General features: G+C 50.0%; 7 non-coding genes and 5 pseudogenes across 7 annotated transcripts; all 12 read right to left on the bottom strand.

The window, feature by feature from the left end:
* Nucleotides 1–5,494: 5,494 nt before the first annotated feature.
* Nucleotides 5,495–5,572, bottom strand: LOC141227937 (U2 spliceosomal RNA; annotated as a pseudogene).
* A 1,115-nt stretch (nucleotides 5,573–6,687) lies between these two features.
* On the bottom strand, nucleotides 6,688–6,878 carry LOC141227849 (U2 spliceosomal RNA). Its single transcript, XR_012294820.1, has one exon. It is a non-coding gene; the product is annotated as a U2 spliceosomal RNA (small nuclear RNA).
* A 1,115-nt stretch (nucleotides 6,879–7,993) lies between these two features.
* Nucleotides 7,994–8,178, bottom strand: LOC141227915 (U2 spliceosomal RNA). The gene has a single exon (XR_012294877.1). It is a non-coding gene; the product is annotated as a U2 spliceosomal RNA (small nuclear RNA).
* Nucleotides 8,179–8,967: 789 nt separating this feature from the next.
* LOC141227948 (U2 spliceosomal RNA) lies at nucleotides 8,968–9,059 on the bottom strand (annotated as a pseudogene).
* Nucleotides 9,060–10,174: 1,115 nt separating this feature from the next.
* Nucleotides 10,175–10,365, bottom strand: LOC141227848 (U2 spliceosomal RNA). Its single transcript, XR_012294819.1, has one exon. It is a non-coding gene; the product is annotated as a U2 spliceosomal RNA (small nuclear RNA).
* Nucleotides 10,366–11,480: 1,115 nt separating this feature from the next.
* LOC141227914 (U2 spliceosomal RNA) lies at nucleotides 11,481–11,665 on the bottom strand. Its single transcript, XR_012294876.1, has one exon. It is a non-coding gene; the product is annotated as a U2 spliceosomal RNA (small nuclear RNA).
* A 789-nt stretch (nucleotides 11,666–12,454) lies between these two features.
* On the bottom strand, nucleotides 12,455–12,546 carry LOC141227947 (U2 spliceosomal RNA; annotated as a pseudogene).
* A 1,115-nt stretch (nucleotides 12,547–13,661) lies between these two features.
* Nucleotides 13,662–13,846, bottom strand: LOC141227905 (U2 spliceosomal RNA). Its single transcript, XR_012294869.1, has one exon. It is a non-coding gene; the product is annotated as a U2 spliceosomal RNA (small nuclear RNA).
* A 789-nt stretch (nucleotides 13,847–14,635) lies between these two features.
* LOC141227946 (U2 spliceosomal RNA) lies at nucleotides 14,636–14,727 on the bottom strand (annotated as a pseudogene).
* A 1,115-nt stretch (nucleotides 14,728–15,842) lies between these two features.
* LOC141227913 (U2 spliceosomal RNA) lies at nucleotides 15,843–16,027 on the bottom strand. The gene has a single exon (XR_012294875.1). It is a non-coding gene; the product is annotated as a U2 spliceosomal RNA (small nuclear RNA).
* A 789-nt stretch (nucleotides 16,028–16,816) lies between these two features.
* Nucleotides 16,817–16,908, bottom strand: LOC141227956 (U2 spliceosomal RNA; annotated as a pseudogene).
* Nucleotides 16,909–18,023: 1,115 nt separating this feature from the next.
* On the bottom strand, nucleotides 18,024–18,214 carry LOC141227847 (U2 spliceosomal RNA). Its single transcript, XR_012294818.1, has one exon. It is a non-coding gene; the product is annotated as a U2 spliceosomal RNA (small nuclear RNA).
* Between the last annotated feature and the right edge of the window lie 315 nt (nucleotides 18,215–18,529).

The following is an 18,529-nucleotide window of genomic DNA, read 5'->3' as shown; positions in this document are numbered from 1 at the left end:
GATACGACGCACTAACTAGACACATCACACCCCTATGCTACACAAAACACTCAATCTGAAAGAAAAAGCATGTCAATCAATACAGTACGACGAACCGTGATAAGGGATGGGGATTGGGAAAAAGGGGATGGGGAGGGGAAAATCACAGGCCCGAAGCTTTATTGAAAGACAAGACACATAAGGGGAGAGGGGGAGGAGGGGTTTAGTCCTCGTCCTCGTCCTCCGGACCGTCCATGATGGAATAGTCTCTGAGCAGGCTGTGGATCAGCCTGCGGCAGTCCTGGATGGACATCCTCTCCCTCCTCAAGATGAGCCGGTTCCTGGCGACCCAAACGGCATCCTTGAAGCAGTTCATAAGGCGCCAAGCCTCCTGGATGGCTCCGACGGTATGAACCCCAGGGAAGAGTCCGTAAAGCACAGAATGGTGCGATAGGCTCGCCCTGGGGACAGAGTTCCTCAGGTCGTCCTCAAGTGCAGTCAATAGGCGCTGTGCAAATCCGCAGTCCCAAAAAGTGTTCAAAGATGTTTCCTCCACGAAGGGGCACCTTGGGCAGTACTGGGTCTTGCACAGGTTCCGGGCATGCATGAATGACCGGACGGGCAGTCCGCCCTGAATCGCCATCCACGACAAGTCCTTGTGCCCGTTGGTCAGCCTGTCAGACGACACATTTGTCCACACAGTCTCCAGCGTGTCCTGGTGAAGTCCTGTGATGTTCTCCACGTCATCCTTGGCTCTGATTAGCTTGTGGATAGTTTTGGGCTTCCACAAGTCGGGCTTGAGTCCCTCCAGTTGATGCTCCCCCACAAATCGAACGACGTCTCCGTAGAACCATGGCGTCGTCCAGTTGTAGGGGAAGGAGCTGTCCCACTTGTCCCAGCCGAGTCGCCTCCAAAGAGGAAGCAGGAAGAAGCGAGACATGGACCTGCCCGCGGAGCCATTCTTGACTTGCAAAGTCCGGCGGACACAATCACACACAAAAGAGGATCGCAGGAGGGTGGGGATATCTGGAACGCCCTTCCCACCCTTGCGAGGCTCCTTGTACATGACGGCCCGCCTGACTCTGTCCATCTTGGATCCCCAGACAAAGTGAAACACTGTCCTGGTAATGGCCCTGCACACAGTGACGTGTGGGGGCCAGGCCTGCGCCGTGTACTGCAAGACGGGCAGGACCTCATTACGCAGGATGAGTGCCTTACCCTCACAAGTGAGGTGTCTGAGGCTCCAGAGTCCGATCCGTTGCTTCACCTTGGCCAAGCGTTCTTGCCAGGACTTGAGGGCCGCTCCTTCCTTCCCGAACCAGACTCCCAGCACCTTGAGGAAATCCGGTTGAATGTTGAAGGGGAAGGGGGCGGAGGAGGCCGGCTGCCAATCCCCGAAGAGCATGGCTTCCGACTTCCTGCAGTTGACTTTGGCCCCTGAAGCCCGGCCGAACCTCTCACACGTCTGGATGAGGGCGTCGACTGAACCACGATCAGCGCAGAAGACGGTGACGTCGTCCATGTAGAGCGAGCACTTGACCTCGTGTCGTCCCGGACCCGGTGCGGTGATCCCTCTGATCTCTCCATTCTGCCGGATAGCCTCTGCGAAGAGTTCTATAACACAAACAAAAAGAAGAGGTGATAGAGGGCAGCCTTGTCTGACCCCAGAGAGGACAGGGAAGGGGTCAGTCTTCCAGCCGTTCACCAACACCGAGCTGTGGATATCAAAATACATCAGACGGACATACGAACAAAACATGTTACCCAAACCTAACTGGTGCAGAGCTCGGCCCATGAACTCGTGGGAAACCCGGTCGAAGGCCTTCTCCTGATCCAAGGAGACCAGGGCCGCGTGTGCGCGGCGGACCTTGATGTACTCGACCGTGTCCCGCACGAGAGCGAGGCTGTCTGCGATGCGACGTCCAGGGATGCCGCAGGTCTGGTCCGGGTGGATGATCCGTCCGATGACCGTCTTAAGTCGTGTCGCCATCGTCTTGGCCAGGATCTTGTAGTCCACGTTGAGCAGAGTGATGGGACGCCAATTCCTCAGGTCGCACCTCTCTCCCTTCCGCTTGTACAGGATCGTGACCATTCCTTCCCTCAAAGATGGAGGCATTCTACCCTCCACCACCATCTCCTCGTACAGGTCCAACAGGTCCGGACAGATGAGGTCTCCCAGCGCTACATAGAGCTCCGCTGGAAGACCATCACTGCCCGGGGTCCTGCCGGTCCTAAAGGATTTAGCGGCAGAGAGCAATTCGCCCACCATCAGAGGTTTGTCCAAGGCTGCCGTGCCTGCAGGATCAAGATGGTTAGTGATACCTGACAGGAACTTATCAGCAGCGTCGGGGTCGGTAGTCTTGTGGGAGTAGAGTTCGCTGTAGAAGTCGCTGACGACCCTCATCACGTCCTCCTTCCCACGTCGCATGTTTACGCTCTCGTCTCGCAGCTCGTTCAGGGGCGTGTGACCGGCATGAAGTTTCCTGAAAAAGAATGAGTTACATTTCTCACCCTTCTCCAGATTCTCCACTTTGGAACGGAAGATGATTCGCTTGGACTCCTCCTCAAAGTGCCTTTTCAGGCTCTTCTTGGTCTCCTCCAGCTCCTCCCTCACGTCCCAGCCGCAGTGAAGAAGGTCCTGCAGCGACCGCAGCTCGCGCTGCAGCCCTCTGAAGTCCCTCCTCTTCTCACACGCCTGTTGTCGACCCTTGGCCTGAAAGAAACAGCGAAACTCAAGTTTAACATATTCCCACCAATCAGAGACTGTTTGGAAGCTACCCTTGTAGGACTGCCACATTGCGTAGGCTGCTCTCAGCTCCTCCACGACTTCATCCTGAGCCAGCAGAGCACAATTCAGCTTCCAGGAGCCGGGGCCGGACGGAAAACCGTCGCCGAGGACACCTTGTAAGTGAATGGCTCTGTGGTCGGAGAAGAAGCAGGAGACCATCGAGTGCCTACTCTGCCTGACTGCCCGAGAGGTGAACACAAAGTCAATCCTGGAGCGGAGTGAGCCATCGGGTCGGCTCCACGAATAGTTCGTGGAGCCTCTCCCCATGGAGCCCACCACGTCCTGAAGAGAGGCCTCGGTTACCATCTCGATGAGCAGCTTGGACGTGATGTCCAACTTGGCAGATGTGCCAGAACTACGACCGTCCTCCTCGATGGGGCAGTTGAAATCCCCGGCCATCACTAAGGTCCTGGTGGTGGCAAGCTGAAGCCGCAGGGTCTGGAAAAGCTCCAAACGCTCATTCTTCAGTGGGGACGCATACACGTTGATGAACCTGACAGGTTCTCCCGCCCAGTTGCCATCTACAACAAGAGCCCTGCCGCAGATGAGCTCCTGGACGGACTCAAGCGTGAATGCGCCCCCCCTGATCAGAATTGCGACCCCCGCAGACTTGCAGTCACCCCCACCGGACCAGTAGGATGGACCGTGGGACCACTCCCTGGCCAGATGTTTGAAGGACCTAGAGGAGGGAAGGGAACATTCCTGCAACATATAAACATCACACAACTGGGAAGTAAGGAAGGCATAAATAGTCTGACGTCTGAACTTGTCCTTGATGCTCCTGACATTAATGGAAAATAAGTTAATATTAGCCATCATGTAGGGAAAAAAGAAAAAGTTAGCGCAGGCAATACACCTTAGTTACCACTCCGGTCGGGTGGTCCCTCGTCGGTGTTGACTGCTGGTGACGGGATCACCAGCAGGCCCTCTTCCTCCATCTGGTCAAGCAGCGCGGCCTCGATCTCGGCGACCACCAGTTCCTCCTCTTCTGGCTCGGCCACCAGGGTCTCAACCATGTGCTCCATCTCTTCTGGCTCAGGGAGGGTATCCTCCTTTTCGCCTACGAAATCCAGAATCTTCTTTTTGGAGGATTCAGTAGCAGGGCTGTCCTCCACCTTCCTCTTTCCCCGGGTTGGAACTGGGGAGACAAGAAGGGGAAAATCCTCCTCGGAATAGATAGCGGCGGGTGGAGGAAAGGTTAATTCCACCGCTACCATGGTCTGGGGAGGGAGAGTGGCTGCCGGGGCAGGGGAAAGGACACCTGCTGAGGAGTAGGGGAAGGAGGAAGAGGAAGTGGAATCCTCAGCAGGGGTGGCCGGGGTGGGGGGGGATTGGACGGGGGTGGCAGGGGGAGGGATCGAGAGAGGGGTGACAGAACTCTTACCCTCCTTTGACTTTTTCTTCTGCTTCGGAGCTGCTGGGACCGTCGTTGGGGCTTTGGCCACCGACTCCTTGACCGCTTTGGCCTTGGTCGTCTCGGCCTTGGCCGCTGGGGCCTTGGTCGTCGCGTCCTTGACCTTCACAGGCCTGGTCGTCGGGGCCTTGTCCTCCGTAGCTGGGGTCGTCGCAACCACCGATGCCCAGGATCTCTCACGCCTGGGGCAATCCTTGTACAGATGAGCCGCCAGCCCACACAGGTTGCAGGACGTCTTCTTCGGGCAGTCCTTCGAGCTGTGTCCCGTCACTCGACAAATCCTGCAGGCATCCTCCTTGCAGTCCTTCATCTCGTGGCCGTTCTTGCCGCATCTCCTGCAGTTCCGCGGCATGTCCGGGTAATAGATGAGGCCGTAGGAGTTGCCCAGGGAGAATGTCGGGGGCAGGTGCCGAAGTCCGTCTGAGTACGCCAGGTCCCTGTGAAGTCTAACGGTCACCGACCACTTACCTGTCCAGAAGCCGAGTCCATTCAGGATGTGAGAGGGTTCCTTCACAACCAAACAGAAGCGTCTCAGGAAGGTACAGATGTCTTGGCCTGGGGTGTGCGGGTTGCGCATGGAGACCGTGATCCTCCTTTCATCCCTCTGGATAGGGCAGCTACCTGTAAAGGCAGAGAAAGAATTATCCGGTCCTTTTGCGCTTACCATTTCCCAGAACCTCCTGCAGGTGTTCACAGTGGCGAAGGTGACGAAGAAGATCCCCGTCAAGAAGGTCTGGATGCTGAGGGTGTCCGACCTGGAGAAGCCTCGATCCAGCAGCATCTTCGGGCAGAACACGTCCGAGGACATGTCCGGCACCCTCCCATCCACTTCCTTCAGCTTCAGGGCCACCGTCTGCCGCATCCATGGCTCCAGGGCTGGAGCTTCGTGGCGGGGCTTCTGGGGTCCCTTCTGCTGGCCAGTCGTGGAGGCAGAGTCCTTGGGGTCAGAATCGGCTCCTGGCTGGGCCCTCCTGGCTGTCCCCAGCTCCAGGCTCTTCTTTTCGGCCTTCCTCGCAGCGCTTGCCATGGCTTTCCTCCTGCAGTTACTTCTTGGAGCTGGATCTGGAACTCTTCCCGGAATGGGTGGAGCTATGCAGATTCTTCTCCCGTCGTGTTCTGGACAAATTCCCTGAAAGGTCTTTGTCTCGATGATTTTCTTCCTCGAAGATTCCACAGGACAGCCCGATTCTTCTCCGAGTCTTCGTCTTCTTCTGGATTCTTTAGAGCTTCTTCCTCCCACCGATATCCGCCTTCGTTCTCCGATGTCAGCTGGGCTCCGAAGCTCTTCTCCTTCCGAGTTCGATCGCTCTCGTCAAGTGTAGATCGTAGCTCTTGTGTTCTTAAAAGAACAGATACTACACTTGATCTTAGCCAAAAGGCCGAGAAGCGATAACCAGAATTGGTTTCAAACTACGGAGCCACCCAAGGATCCTGAAAAGTCCATTTGTGGAGATGAGCTCCTGGACTCCCGTTAAGAAGACATGTTGTCAACCTCTAGATCCCTTACATGCCTGCACTTTTCGGCTTGCTGCTGCTGCAATCCACGCGTTTTAGATCTGCATAACTCCACCTCTTTAAACACAGCACCTTCACCCCCTGCTGTTCCCACCCGCCTCAACACCGTTGGAAGGGAGGAGAACCAATTAAGGCGGGGGGTGGGGTGGAACGAGCAGCTGTCTACCCTTAGCAGGAGGGCTCCTGATTACATACCTCTCCTGCTGCTGCTGCTGCTGGCTGTCCAGCAGCAGACTGAAGGTGGCTGCTGCTGTGCACAGGTATATAAAGGCTCAGAGCCTATTATGACACGCGCAGCCAGCGTTCCATTGCCACATTCCATCTACTGCAGGCAGGATACCTGGCTGGCTGAATGTCGCTGAGAAGCTCACAGAGACCGCCATAAGCAACAGTTTAACAGAATGCCACAGACTAATCAACCAAACTTTTTGGGTTGGGTTCTCTTTTATAGTCTGCAGGCATTAAATGAAAGAAGTCAGTGTTCCAGCAGAAGGAGACAACGTTTCAGAAAAGGCATTGTAGCAAACCAAAAAAGAAATTTTAAGCGCAGCAGAGTAACCAGCGCACATACCTGTTAGCTCAGGTGAGTTTAAAAGGCTGCTGTTGATAACAAGGGCATTTGCTAAATAGATGGTGTGTGTGCAACAATATACTGAAAGGTCAATTATATTGTGCAGCTTATCTCACCACCTGTAGTTATTTAGGTGAAAGCTCCAAAATGCTTGCCTAATATGTCTGTTTATCCAAAAGGAAGTAAAAAGGGAGAGCTAGAAAGATAGCATTGCATCACATTACATGGCAATGCAATGCACAGTTGCTGAAGTTGAACCAAAATGAGCTTGTAATCTGGCTTCTGCAACTTTGAACATGAAAAATCCAATGAGGAGAAGAAAAGCAAAGCCAAAGAGTCCATCCCAAAATCCGACAAACAAGCAAAATGAACAAAAAACATTGAATTCAATTCTTTCTGATTTTAGAAACTGCATTAAAGAAGGGGTGCACCGGTCCTGGAGATACTGCAATACCAGGTCAATGCGTGGAGTGGACAGAGCAAGCTCTTTTTCCATCTCCCTGTTCTAAAAATCCATTTAATATATGGTCCCCAGATAGGGGACGTATCAGATATTAAACTGATAAGAACAGATACTACACTTGATCTTAGCCAAAAGGCCGAGAAGCGATAACCAGAATTGGTTTCAAACTACGGAGCCACCCAAGGATCCTGAAAAGTCCATTTGTGGAGATGAGCTCCTGGACTCCCGTTAAGAAGACATGTTGTCAACCTCTAGATCCCTTACATGCCTGCACTTTTCGGCTTGCTGCTGCTGCAATCCACGCGTTTTAGATCTGCATAACTCCACCTCTTTAAACACAGCACCTTCACCCCCTGCTGTTCCCACCCGCCTCAACACCGTTGGAAGGGAGGAGAACCAATTAAGGCGGGGGGTGGGGTGGAACGAGCAGCTGTCTACCCTTAGCAGGAGGGCTCCTGATTACATACCTCTCCTGCTGCTGCTGCTGCTGGCTGTCCAGCAGCAGACTGAAGGTGGCTGCTGCTGTGCACAGGTATATAAAGGCTCAGAGCCTATTATGACACGCGCAGCCAGCGTTCCATTGCCACATTCCATCTACTGCAGGCAGGATACCTGGCTGGCTGAATGTCGCTGAGAAGCTCACAGAGACCGCCATAAGCAACAGTTTAACAGAATGCCACAGACTAATCAACCAAACTTTTTGGGTTGGGTTCTCTTTTATAGTCTGCAGGCATTAAATGAAAGAAGTCAGTGTTCCAGCAGAAGGAGACAACGTTTCAGAAAAGGCATTGTAGCAAACCAAAAAAGAAATTTTAAGCGCAGCAGAGTAACCAGCGCACATACCTGTTAGCTCAGGTGAGTTTAAAAGGCTGCTGTTGATAACAAGGGCATTTGCTAAATAGATGGTGTGTGTGCAACAATATACTGAAAGGTCAATTATATTGTGCAGCTTATCTCACCACCTGTAGTTATTTAGGTGAAAGCTCCAAAATGCTTGCCTAATATGTCTGTTTATCCAAAAGGAAGTAAAAAGGGAGAGCTAGAAAGATAGCATTGCATCACATTACATGGCAATGCAATGCACAGTTGCTGAAGTTGAACCAAAATGAGCTTGTAATCTGGCTTCTGCAACTTTGAACATGAAAAATCCAATGAGGAGAAGAAAAGCAAAGCCAAAGAGTCCATCCCAAAATCCGACAAACAAGCAAAATGAACAAAAAACATTGAATTCAATTCTTTCTGATTTTAGAAACTGCATTAAAGAAGGGGTGCACCGGTCCTGGAGATACTGCAATACCAGGTCAATGCGTGGAGTGGACAGAGCAAGCTCTTTTTCCATCTCCCTGTTCTAAAAATCCATTTAATATATGGTCCCCAGATAGGGGACGTATCAGATATTAAACTGATAAGAACAGATTTTTTTTTTTTTATCGAAAGCCCGAATTCGTGTACAAAACCCGAGTGCGCTTAAAAAAGTGACAAGTGCCACAAAAAAAGTGCACTAGGATGCTGGTCTTCTTGAAACCCTCTCCAAAAGGAGAAGGGTCCCCCAAACCATTCCCCGTCCCTCCGAGCCAAAAGGCCACAGCTAGGAACAGGGACAAAAAGCCACCTCCAGCCGAAGCCAGAGGCGACCCAATCTTACCCCCAGCACCTGCCCGAGTTCTCACCCGAGCAAGGCACTGGGAGCCAAAGACTGTGCTCCCCTCCCGGAAGAGGGGAGCCAACAACGCTCTCCTCCCGAAAGAGGAGAGCCAGGGGGGTTCAGGGGGGAGCGGAACCTGATGGCCACACACTCCCCCCCTAGACCTGCCAAGAGAGGAACCCGTAAGGGAACCGCATCCCGACAAAATCCTAGTAGGACGTGACACACGTGAATAAGTGGACACACAGTGACAAAGAAATTAAATAAATAGTGCAGGTTTCACAGTATAATACTGCCCGGACCTTCAACCGGGAATTGAAAAATTCCCCATCCTAAGGCCAGAAGGCCCGGAATAAGGGTGTGTGCGAAGAAAGAAAATTTGAAGTGCTTGTGCAAATGTGCCATAAACTCAAGTGGGGTTCCCAATCCCAGTGAGTTAAGGCACCCCAGGGTCACCATTCCTGGGGCACTTCACACTTCGGGCTTTCGATCTTCCCCGGCCCAATGGCGTCGATCCTGGGGGGCCATGCTTTCCACCAGATGACTATATTAGCCACCTGGCGTACTAACAAGCGCCTAAACCCCAGTGTGCATAATGTATCAATCTACTAGGGCGGCCAACATCCAAAACCGCCTTTTCAAAAGATACTACACTTGATCTTAGCCAAAAGGCCGAGAAGCGATAACCAGAATTGGTTTCAAACTACGGAGCCACCCAAGGATCCTGAAAAGTCCATTTGTGGAGATGAGCTCCTGGACTCCCGTTAAGAAGACATGTTGTCAACCTCTAGATCCCTTACATGCCTGCACTTTTCGGCTTGCTGCTGCTGCAATCCACGCGTTTTAGATCTGCATAACTCCACCTCTTTAAACACAGCACCTTCACCCCCTGCTGTTCCCACCCGCCTCAACACCGTTGGAAGGGAGGAGAACCAATTAAGGCGGGGGGTGGGGTGGAACGAGCAGCTGTCTACCCTTAGCAGGAGGGCTCCTGATTACATACCTCTCCTGCTGCTGCTGCTGCTGGCTGTCCAGCAGCAGACTGAAGGTGGCTGCTGCTGTGCACAGGTATATAAAGGCTCAGAGCCTATTATGACACGCGCAGCCAGCGTTCCATTGCCACATTCCATCTACTGCAGGCAGGATACCTGGCTGGCTGAATGTCGCTGAGAAGCTCACAGAGACCGCCATAAGCAACAGTTTAACAGAATGCCACAGACTAATCAACCAAACTTTTTGGGTTGGGTTCTCTTTTATAGTCTGCAGGCATTAAATGAAAGAAGTCAGTGTTCCAGCAGAAGGAGACAACGTTTCAGAAAAGGCATTGTAGCAAACCAAAAAAGAAATTTTAAGCGCAGCAGAGTAACCAGCGCACATACCTGTTAGCTCAGGTGAGTTTAAAAGGCTGCTGTTGATAACAAGGACATTTGCTAAATAGATGGTGTGTGTGCAACAATATACTGAAAGGTCAATTATATTGTGCAGCTTATCTCACCACCTGTAGTTATTTAGGTGAAAGCTCCAAAATGCTTGCCTAATATGTCTGTTTATCCAAAAGGAAGTAAAAAGGGAGAGCTAGAAAGATAGCATTGCATCACATTACATGGCAATGCAATGCACAGTTGCTGAAGTTGAACCAAAATGAGCTTGTAATCTGGCTTCTGCAACTTTGAACATGAAAAATCCAATGAGGAGAAGAAAAGCAAAGCCAAAGAGTCCATCCCAAAATCCGACAAACAAGCAAAATGAACAAAAAACATTGAATTCAATTCTTTCTGATTTTAGAAACTGCATTAAAGAAGGGGTGCACCGGTCCTGGAGATACTGCAATACCAGGTCAATGCGTGGAGTGGACAGAGCAAGCTCTTTTTCCATCTCCCTGTTCTAAAAATCCATTTAATATATGGTCCCCAGATAGGGGACGTATCAGATATTAAACTGATAAGAACAGATACTACACTTGATCTTAGCCAAAAGGCCGAGAAGCGATAACCAGAATTGGTTTCAAACTACGGAGCCACCCAAGGATCCTGAAAAGTCCATTTGTGGAGATGAGCTCCTGGACTCCCGTTAAGAAGACATGTTGTCAACCTCTAGATCCCTTACATGCCTGCACTTTTCGGCTTGCTGCTGCTGCAATCCACGCGTTTTAGATCTGCATAACTCCACCTCTTTAAACACAGCACCTTCACCCCCTGCTGTTCCCACCCGCCTCAACACCGTTGGAAGGGAGGAGAACCAATTAAGGCGGGGGGTGGGGTGGAACGAGCAGCTGTCTACCCTTAGCAGGAGGGCTCCTGATTACATACCTCTCCTGCTGCTGCTGCTGCTGGCTGTCCAGCAGCAGACTGAAGGTGGCTGCTGCTGTGCACAGGTATATAAAGGCTCAGAGCCTATTATGACACGCGCAGCCAGCGTTCCATTGCCACATTCCATCTACTGCAGGCAGGATACCTGGCTGGCTGAATGTCGCTGAGAAGCTCACAGAGACCGCCATAAGCAACAGTTTAACAGAATGCCACAGACTAATCAACCAAACTTTTTGGGTTGGGTTCTCTTTTATAGTCTGCAGGCATTAAATGAAAGAAGTCAGTGTTCCAGCAGAAGGAGACAACGTTTCAGAAAAGGCATTGTAGCAAACCAAAAAAGAAATTTTAAGCGCAGCAGAGTAACCAGCGCACATACCTGTTAGCTCAGGTGAGTTTAAAAGGCTGCTGTTGATAACAAGGGCATTTGCTAAATAGATGGTGTGTGTGCAACAATATACTGAAAGGTCAATTATATTGTGCAGCTTATCTCACCACCTGTAGTTATTTAGGTGAAAGCTCCAAAATGCTTGCCTAATATGTCTGTTTATCCAAAAGGAAGTAAAAAGGGAGAGCTAGAAAGATAGCATTGCATCACATTACATGGCAATGCAATGCACAGTTGCTGAAGTTGAACCAAAATGAGCTTGTAATCTGGCTTCTGCAACTTTGAACATGAAAAATCCAATGAGGAGAAGAAAAGCAAAGCCAAAGAGTCCATCCCAAAATCCGACAAACAAGCAAAATGAACAAAAAACATTGAATTCAATTCTTTCTGATTTTAGAAACTGCATTAAAGAAGGGGTGCACCGGTCCTGGAGATACTGCAATACCAGGTCAATGCGTGGAGTGGACAGAGCAAGCTCTTTTTCCATCTCCCTGTTCTAAAAATCCATTTAATATATGGTCCCCAGATAGGGGACGTATCAGATATTAAACTGATAAGAACAGATTTTTTTTTTTTTATCGAAAGCCCGAATTCGTGTACAAAACCCGAGTGCGCTTAAAAAAGTGACAAGTGCCACAAAAAAAGTGCACTAGGATGCTGGTCTTCTTGAAACCCTCTCCAAAAGGAGAAGGGTCCCCCAAACCATTCCCCGTCCCTCCGAGCCAAAAGGCCACAGCGAGGAACAGGGACAAAAAGCCACCTCCAGCCGAAGCCAGAGGCGACCCAATCTTACCCCCAGCACCTGCCCGAGTTCTCACCCGAGCAAGGCACTGGGAGCCAAAGACTGTGCTCCCCTCCCGGAAGAGGGGAGCCAACAACGCTCTCCTCCCGAAAGAGGAGAGCCAGGGGGGTTCAGGGGGGAGCGGAACCTGATGGCCACACACTCCCCCCCTAGACCTGCCAAGAGAGGAACCCGTAAGGGAACCGCATCCCGACAAAATCCTAGTAGGACGTGACACACGTGAATAAGTGGACACACAGTGACAAAGAAATTAAATAAATAGTGCAGGTTTCACAGTATAATACTGCCCGGACCTTCAACCGGGAATTGAAAAATTCCCCATCCTAAGGCCAGAAGGCCCGGAATAAGGGTGTGTGCGAAGAAAGAAAATTTGAAGTGCTTGTGCAAATGTGCCATAAACTCAAGTGGGGTTCCCAATCCCAGTGAGTTAAGGCACCCCAGGGTCACCATTCCTGGGGCACTTCACACTTCGGGCTTTCGATCTTCCCCGGCCCAATGGCGTCGATCCTGGGGGGCCATGCTTTCCACCAGATGACTATATTAGCCACCTGGCGTACTAACAAGCGCCTAAACCCCAGTGTGCATAATGTATCAATCTACTAGGGCGGCCAACATCCAAAACCGCCTTTTCAAAAGATACTACACTTGATCTTAGCCAAAAGGCCGAGAAGCGATAACCAGAATTGGTTTCAAACTACGGAGCCACCCAAGGATCCTGAAAAGTCCATTTGTGGAGATGAGCTCCTGGACTCCCGTTAAGAAGACATGTTGTCAACCTCTAGATCCCTTACATGCCTGCACTTTTCGGCTTGCTGCTGCTGCAATCCATGCGTTTTAGATCTGCATAACTCCACCTCTTTAAACACAGCACCTTCACCCCCTGCTGTTCCCACCCGCCTCAACACCGTTGGAAGGGAGGAGAACCAATTAAGGCGGGGGGTGGGGTGGAACGAGCAGCTGTCTACCCTTAGCAGGAGGGCTCCTGATTACATACCTCTCCTGCTGCTGCTGCTGCTGGCTGTCCAGCAGCAGACTGAAGGTGGCTGCTGCTGTGCACAGGTATATAAAGGCTCAGAGCCTATTATGACACGCGCAGCCAGCGTTCCATTGCCACATTCCATCTACTGCAGGCAGGATACCTGGCTGGCTGAATGTCGCTGAGAAGCTCACAGAGACCGCCATAAGCAACAGTTTAACAGAATGCCACAGACTAATCAACCAAACTTTTTGGGTTGGGTTCTCTTTTATAGTCTGCAGGCATTAAATGAAAGAAGTCAGTGTTCCAGCAGAAGGAGACAACGTTTCAGAAAAGGCATTGTAGCAAACCAAAAAAGAAATTTTAAGCGCAGCAGAGTAACCAGCGCACATACCTGTTAGCTCAGGTGAGTTTAAAAGGCTGCTGTTGATAACAAGGGCATTTGCTAAATAGATGGTGTGTGTGCAACAATATACTGAAAGGTCAATTATATTGTGCAGCTTATCTCACCACCTGTAGTTATTTAGGTGAAAGCTCCAAAATGCTTGCCTAATATGTCTGTTTATCCAAAAGGAAGTAAAAAGGGAGAGCTAGAAAGATAGCATTGCATCACATTACATGGCAATGCAATGCACAGTTGCTGAAGTTGAACCAAAATGAGCTTGTAATCTGGCTTCTGCAACTTTGAACATGAAAAATCCAATGAGGAGAAGAAAAGCAAAGCCAAAGAGTCCATCCCAAAATCCGACAAACAAGCAAAATGAACAAAAAACATTGAATTCAATTCTTTCTGATTTTAGAAACTGCATTAAAGAAGGGGTGCACCGGTCCTGGAGATACTGCAATACCAGGTCAATGCGTGGAGTGGACAGAGCAAGCTCTTTTTCCATCTCCCTGTTCTAAAAATCCATTTAATATATGGTCCCCAGATAGGGGACGTATCAGATATTAAACTGATAAGAACAGATTTTTTTTTTTTTATCGAAAGCCCGAATTTGTGTACAAAACCCGAGTGCGCTTAAAAAAGTGACAAGTGCCACAAAAAAAGTGCACTAGGATGCTGGTCTTCTTGAAACCCTCTCCAAAAGGAGAAGGGTCCCCCAAACCATTCCCCGTCCCTCCGAGCCAAAAGGCCACAGCGAGGAACAGGGACAAAAAGCCACCTCCAGCCGAAGCCAGAGGCGACCCAATCTTACCCCCAGCACCTGCCCGAGTTCTCACCCGAGCAAGGCACTGGGAGCCAAAGACTGTGCTCCCCTCCCGGAAGAGGGGAGCCAACAACGCTCTCCTCCCGAAAGAGGAGAGCCAGGGGGGTTCAGGGGGGAGCGGAACCTGATGGCCACACACTCCCCCCCTAGACCTGCCAAGAGAGGAACCCGTAAGGGAACCGCATCCCGACAAAATCCTAGTAGGACGTGACACACGTGAATAAGTGGACACACAGTGACAAAGAAATTAAATAAATAGTGAAGGTTTCACAGTATAATACTGCCCGGACCTTCAACCGGGAATTGAAAAATTCCCCATCCTAAGGCCAGAAGGCCCGGAATAAGGGTGTGTGCGAAGAAAGAAAATTTGAAGTGCTTGTGCAAATGTGCCATAAACTTAAGTGGGGTTCCCAATCCCAGTGAGTTAAGGCACCCCAGGGTCACCATTCCTGGGGCACTTCACACTTCGGGCTTTCGATCTTCCCCGGCCCAATGGCGTCGATCCTGGGGGGCCATGCTTTCCACCAGATGACTATATTAGCCACCTGGCGTACTAACAAGCGCCTAAACCCCAGTGTGCATAATGTATCAATCTACTAGGGCGGCCAACATCCAAAACCGCCTTTTCAAAAGATACTACACTTGATCTTAGCCAAAAGGCCGAGAAGCGATAACCAGAATTGGTTTCAAACTACGGAGCCACCCAAGGATCCTGAAAAGTCCATTTGTGGAGATGAGCTCCTGGACTCCCGTTAAGAAGACATGTTGTCAACCTCTAGATCCCTTACATGCCTGCACTTTTCGGCTTGCTGCTGCTGCAATCCACGCGTTTTAGATCTGCATAACTCCACCTCTTTAAACACAGCACCTTCACCCCCTGCTGTTCCCACCCGCCTCAACACCATTGGAAGGGAGGAGAACCAATTAAGGCGGGGGGTGGGGTGGAACGAGCAGCTGTCTACCCTTAGCAGGAGGGCTCCTGATTACATACCTCTCCTGCTGCTGCTGCTGCTGGCTGTCCAGCAGCAGACTGAAGGTGGCTGCTGCTGTGCACAGGTATATAAAGGCTCAGAGCCTATTATGACACGCGCAGCCAGCGTTCCATTGCCACATTCCATCTACTGCAGGCAGGATACCTGGCTGGCTGAATGTCGCTGAGAAGCTCACAGAGACCGCCATAAGCAACAGTTTAACAGAATGCCACAGACTAATCAACCAAACTTTTTGGGTTGGGTTCTCTTTTATAGTCTGCAGGCATTAAATGAAAGAAGTCAGTGTTCCAGCAGAAGGAGACAACGTTTCAGAAAAGGCATTGTAGCAAACCAAAAAAGAAATTTTAAGCGCAGCAGAGTAACCAGCGCACATACCTGTTAGCTCAGGTGAGTTTAAAAGGCTGCTGTTGATAACAAGGGCATTTGCTAAATAGATGGTGTGTGTGCAACAATATACTGAAAGGTCAATTATATTGTGCAGCTTATCTCACCACCTGTAGTTATTTAGGTGAAAGCTCCAAAATGCTTGCCTAATATGTCTGTTTATCCAAAAGGAAGTAAAAAGGGAGAGCTAGAAAGATAGCATTGCATCACATTACATGGCAATGCAATGCACAGTTGCTGAAGTTGAACCAAAATGAGCTTGTAATCTGGCTTCTGCAACTTTGAACATGAAAAATCCAATGAGGAGAAGAAAAGCAAAGCCAAAGAGTCCATCCCAAAATCCGACAAACAAGCAAAATGAACAAAAAACATTGAATTCAATTCTTTCTGATTTTAGAAACTGCATTAAAGAAGGGGTGCACCGGTCCTGGAGATACTGCAATACCAGGTCAATGCGTGGAGTGGACAGAGCAAGCTCTTTTTCCATCTCCCTGTTCTAAAAATCCATTTAATATATGGTCCCCAGATAGGGGACGTATCAGATATTAAACTGATAAGAACAGATTTTTTTTTTTTTATCGAAAGCCCGAATTCGTGTACAAAACCCGAGTGCGCTTAAAAAAGTGACAAGTGCCACAAAAAAAGTGCACTAGGATGCTGGTCTTCTTGAAACCCTCTCCAAAAGGAGAAGGGTCCCCCAAACCATTCCCCGTCCCTCCGAGCCAAAAGGCCACAGCGAGGAACAGGGACAAAAAGCCACCTCCAGCCGAAGCCAGAGGCGACCCAATCTTACCCCCAGCACCTGCCCGAGTTCTCACCCGAGCAAGGCACTGGGAGCCAAAGACTGTGCTCTCCTCCCGGAAGAGGGGAGCCAACAACGCTCTCCTCCCGAAAGAGGAGAGCCAGGGGGGTTCAGGGGGGAGCGGAACCTGATGGCCACACACTCCCCCCCTAGACCTGCCAAGAGAGGAACCCGTAAGGGAACCGCATCCCGACAAAATCCTAGTAGGACGTGACACACGTGAATAAGTGGACACACAGTGACAAAGAAATTAAATTAATAGTGAAGGTTTCACAGTATAATACTGCCCGGACCTTCGACCGGGAATTGAAAAATTCCCCATCCTAAGGCCAAAAGGCCCGGAATAAGGGTGTGTGCGAAGAAAGAAAATTTGAAGTGCTTGTGCAAATGTGCCATAAACTCAAGTGGGGTTCCCAATCCCAGTGAGTTAAGGCACCCCAGGGTCACCACTCCTGGGGCACTTCACACTTCGGGCTTTCGATCTTCCCCGGCCCAATGGCGTCGATCCTGGGGGGCCATGCTTTCCACCAGATGACTATATTAGCCACCTGGCGTACTAACAAGCGCCTAAACCCCAGTGTGCATAATGTATCAATCTACTAGGGCGGCCAACATCCAAAACCGCCTTTTCGAAAGATACTACACTTGATCTTAGCCAAAAGGCCGAGAAGCGATAACCAGAATTGGTTTCAAACTACGGAGCCACCCAAGGATCCTGAAAAGTCCATTTGTGGAGATGAGCTCCTGGACTCCCGTTAAGAAGACATGTTGTCAACCTCTAGATCCCTTACATGCCTGCACTTTTCGGCTTGCTGCTGCTGCAATCCACGCGTTTTAGATCTGCATAACTCCACCTCTTTAAACACAGCACCTTCACCCCCTGCTGTTCCCACCCGCCTCAACACCGTTGGAAGGGAGGAGAACCAATTAAGGCGGGGGGTGGGGTGGAACGAGCAGCTGTCTACCCTTAGCAGGAGGGCTCCTGATTACATACCTCTCCTGCTGCTGCTGCTGCTGGCTGTCCAGCAGCAGACTGAAGGTGGCTGCTGCTGTGCACAGGTATATAAAGGCTCAGAGCCTATTATGACACGCGCAGCCAGCGTTCCATTGCCACATTCCATCTACTGCAGGCAGGATACCTGGCTGGCTGAATGTCGCTGAGAAGCTCACAGAGACCGCCATAAGCAACAGTTTAACAGAATGCCACAGACTAATCAACCAAACTTTTTGGGTTGGGTTCTCTTTTATAGTCTGCAGGCATTAAATGAAAGAAGTCAGTGTTCCAGCAGAAGGAGACAACGTTTCAGAAAAGGCATTGTAGCAAACCAAAAAAGAAATTTTAAGCGCAGCAGAGTAACCAGCGCACATACCTGTTAGCTCAGGTGAGTTTAAAAGGCTGCTGTTGATAACAAGGGCATTTGCTAAATAGATGGTGTGTGTGCAACAATATACTGAAAGGTCAATTATATTGTGCAGCTTATCTCACCACCTGTAGTTATTTAGGTGAAAGCTCCAAAATGCTTGCCTAATATGTCTGTTTATCCAAAAGGAAGTAAAAAGGGAGAGCTAGAAAGATAGCATTGCATCACATTACATGGCAATGCAATGCACAGTTGCTGAAGTTGAACCAAAATGAGCTTGTAATCTGGCTTCTGCAACTTTGAACATGAAAAATCCAATGAGGAGAAGAAAAGCAAAGCCAAAGAGTCCATCCCAAAATCCGACAAACAAGCAAAATGAACAAAAAACATTGAATTCAATTCTTTCTGATTTTAGAAACTGCATTAAAGAAGGGGTGCACCGGTCCTGGAGATACTGCAATACCAGGTCAATGCGTGGAGTGGACAGAGCAAGCTCTTTTTCCATCTCCCTGTTCTAAAAATCCATTTAATATATGGTCCCCAGATAGGGGACGTATCAGATATTAAACTGATAAGAACAGATACTACACTTGATCTTAGCCAAAAGGCCGAGAAGCGATAACCAGAATTGGTTTCAAACTACGGAGCCACCCAAGGATCCTGAAAAGTCCATTTGTGGAGATGAGCTCCTGGACTCCCGTTAAGAAGACATGTTGTCAACCTCTAGATCCCTTACATGCCTGCACTTTTCGGCTTGCTGCTGCTGCAATCCACGCGTTTTAGATCTGCATAACTCCACCTCTTTAAACACAGCACCTTCACCCCCTGCTGTTCCCACCCGCCTCAACACCGTTGGAAGGGAGGAGAACCAATTAAGGCGGGGGGTGGGGTGGAACGAGCAGCTGTCTACCCTTAGCAGGAGGGCTCCTGATTAC

The sequence above is a fragment of the Phyllobates terribilis genome, unplaced genomic scaffold, assembly GCF_046119375.1.
Source record: "Phyllobates terribilis strain yellow unplaced genomic scaffold, ASM4611937v1 Scaffold_434__1_contigs__length_1565206, whole genome shotgun sequence".
Classification (NCBI taxonomy): domain Eukaryota; kingdom Metazoa; phylum Chordata; class Amphibia; order Anura; family Dendrobatidae; genus Phyllobates; species Phyllobates terribilis.
The sequence above is the reverse complement of the archived record's forward strand: the minus strand, read 5'-3'. Positions and strand labels throughout refer to the sequence as shown.